Source organism: Chenopodium quinoa, unplaced genomic scaffold (assembly GCF_001683475.1).
Source record: "Chenopodium quinoa cultivar QQ74 unplaced genomic scaffold, ASM168347v1, whole genome shotgun sequence".
NCBI classification, from domain to species: Eukaryota; Viridiplantae; Streptophyta; class Magnoliopsida; order Caryophyllales; family Amaranthaceae; genus Chenopodium; species Chenopodium quinoa.
The window spans coordinates 2513936-2517421 of record NW_018745410.1 but is presented as its reverse complement, the minus strand read 5'-3'; the positions used below and the strand labels follow the sequence as shown (position 1 = coordinate 2517421).

Here is a 3486-nt window from a genome sequence, read left to right as displayed (position 1 = left end):
AGGGCTCTCATTCAAATCTTTAATTTTTGTTGTTTTCAAAAAAAAGTTTCTATGCAAGAGTTTAGATATTTAGCGATGCAGGAAGGAAGGTGTAATACCCCAAACTTTGGAGTATTTTTAGTCAACGATTTCTTTTCAAAAATAAGCTTTAAAACTAATTATTATTATTTTCAAATTGTAAAAATTATTATTATTATTATTATTATTTTCGAATTTGAAAAAAAAAAAAAAAAAAAAAACTGATTTTCGATAACTTCAGAATCAGATTTGAAAACTGATAAAATAATAAATTTGAAGCTTATCTTTTCAACAGGAAATTGCAACAAACTCAATTTGAATTGAGTCTTATCTTATGAATATTCTAGAGAAATTCAACCTATATATATATATATATACCAAAATCCTAAAGCTAATACTACACTCATCTCTTTCAATTTACCCAGTCGTCATTCCCGATCAATCTCTCGTCGGTAAGTGATGGTTCCTTACTACACTCATCTCTTTCAATTTACCAAGTCGTCATTCCCGATCAATCCCTCGTTGGTAAGTGATGGTTCCTTAATTGATACACTAATCACTAAGCCCTTTTCATGATTCAAGTCTTACCCACTCAATTTTTTTTTGTAAACTTTATGTAGTTAACGAACTAAGATTTCATCAAAGGTAAAGGTGATTTTCTTTCTGCCAAAAGTAGACACCATTGATTTTTTAAAGAGAGTTTGGAGTTGGTGCGTGTGTAGGAGTTGCAGAGTAGGGGGAAGATGTGATAGTGGACCACTACTACCTATTACTCTTTACCTCTAATTTTCTCACCAAACATAAACTTATAGGAATTTGTTTATTTTTCCCTTGTACTATTACTAACTTCGTATTAGATTATTAACTATACGAGTCAGACTAATTTAGTTCTATGATCTATTTATTTGTAGACGGAGGTACTAGGTGAACGTTTCGGAGGTTAACTACCTTGAGATTTTATGCACTATCAAGGTAATTTTCAATGTCCATCATCTTTAGAATCCCGTTAGGAAATTGTTTTGAATTATTGTGTGCCAAATACATGCTTATGTAATTATATATGTTGAGTGTGCTATCGTATGATATCATATTATATATGAGTTTTCTATTTTGTGTACTAGTATGTGTATTTTCAAAAAAAAATTGATTATTTGTTATCGTATGTTTTTTTAAAATAAATAAAATCTTGGGAATTGGATGATGGATTATATGTGATTGATATTTTCTATGTCATGTAGGATGACTATATTCGGATAATATGAAATTGAAATGTTGTTACTTGGAATTAAATTGAATTGTGCAATACTCGTGTGCAAGGTGATCAGACAATGTAATCTAATAAAATGTACCGTGAAATTTAATTTAAGAAGGGAAATGAAACCCGAAAGGGTGAAGAACAGGTTGCCCACTAGTGGGTTTAAATTATTGTATATTGCTGTTAGTCTTCCTCCTAATCATTGGGTGTTAGTGAGGGGTGTGCACACTAGGGACATTTTTTTTATTTCGTGGCCATTTGGGGTAACGCGCAACCCTCTGTAAAGTAGGTGGTGACAGGGACTAGTCTCGTCTTACTGACGTTCTCTTTCCTTTTCTTAAATAAAGGAATAATATGTTATGTGACAATTTGAACTTGGTTGAGTATTATAATGACTATGAGGCTATATTATGTATAATATGTTTTTGAACTAAAATTATTTATTTTACGGGATGAAGTTGGAATTACTCAGTTTATCTGATTTTGGGAGTTTTCTCTCTTTTCTTGTTTCTGATTTTTTTTTTGCAGGTTGGTAAGAGGGTACTCGGTTACGTGTGAGGAGACGTTAGAATAATCACGTAGCTTAGCTAAGACAATTTAGTTTAATTCTGAATTTAATTATTTCCTTTAACTATCATTTTAAAGTAATTTGCAGTTTTGATGTAATGACTATATTATTTTGCCGCAACTTAGACCACTTAGTTTATTTAAATATTATGTTATTTTTACTTTGCATTTATTTTCTACGGAAAATAAGTGTAGCATAATACTCCCAGAGTTCGATGGTTGAGTTTTTGAAAGTTAAAGGTTACTCTTATTGTTTTTAAAAGACTCGAATTTTGGGGGTGTTACAGAAGGAGGAGGAGCAGAGTTATAAGGGTATAAGTGCTTCTAATATAAATTGCTTCGAATTAACGTGTGTCGGCTTGCTTTGGAAAGATAGTCTGCTTTCCATTGTTGTATTCTGCTTTGAGTAATATTACATATTTTTTAAAAAAATCGTTATTTAAAGGGTAATATGAGTTATAAAAAATACTCAGAAGTATCTTCCAAGTGAGGAATTTGAGGTCATGTTAAAATGCGTTGCGCAGCTTGAGCGTCGCCTATTTTTTCAAGAGAATATTATATTATAGAAGACGTATGAAAGTTCACGTGTTAACCTAATTCCAGACTTATGATTCTTACTTTTCAAGGATAATTTATGAATAAAGACTTTTATTGTTTTATGCACAAGATAAATAAAATTAAAGAAAAAAAAAAGATAAGGAGATAGGGCCAAAAGGGACCTCCTTGTCTCAACTCTTTTGTAGGTTTAAACCAATTTGTCGTCTCTTCGTTAATTTTAAGGGAGTAGGAAACTTTGGTCACACATTCGCGGATCAAATGAATCCACCTAGAGGGAAATCAAAGGCAAAGAAAGTTGTCCAAAGAAAGTCACATTAAATTATGTCATATACTTTTTCTACATCCAGTTTCAGAGCACACCAACTTGTCTTATTTTTAAATTAATGAAAGGCGTTAAGATTTTCTAAACAATAATAATTTTGCCATTAATAGATCAATAAGGGGTGATAACATTCCGGGACTTACTGATTTTTGTAGAGTGGAGAACATGTAAGCGACTATGATTATTTGACAGCCTTGTAAATTTTATTAACCAGTCTGATGGACCAAAAATGATTTGGATTTTTGGTACTAAGGTGATAGTTGTATGATTTCGGGCTGGAGGTAGGCAGCCATGGGTAAAGAAACTTAAAACAATGATAGTAATTAATGTCCTTTTTCTATTATTAGCCAATAAGAGTGGAAAAAAATTTGCTCCAAGATTTTTGAACCCGGACTTTATTAGGATTCATTTCCAAAAAAAAAAAATGCTTAATTTCTTCTTTTGAAAACGGATCTAAAAGCATATCGATCGCAACCAGCATTTTTGATAATTGCCTCAATGAAAGAGAGATTGATATGTCTTCTGTTTATAAGTCATATTTGAATCTACCCTGAAAGGAGTTAAGTAGTTTTTTGTGAATTTCTTCATGAGATTTTACGTACTCAATAATTGGGGATTCCAATCTATAGATTGAAGTATATGCTATTCTTTTTCTTATCTTGCTATGGAAGAAATGGGTGTTTCTATCTCTTTGGGATATCCAACTTTTTGCAAGATAACTTTCCATAATGATTTTTCCCAAACAGGAGGAGTTTTTCCCTTTCAT

At 31.4% G+C, this 3486-nt stretch overlaps 1 long non-coding RNA gene across 1 annotated transcript; it reads left to right on the top strand.

Moving 5' to 3' along the window:
• Positions 1–245: 245 nt before the first annotated feature.
• On the top strand, positions 246–2360 carry LOC110713164. The gene is made up of 3 exons (XR_002509796.1): positions 246–543; positions 930–990; positions 1802–2360. It is a non-coding gene; the product is annotated as an uncharacterized LOC110713164 (long non-coding RNA).
• Positions 2361–3486: the final 1126 nt, after the last annotated feature.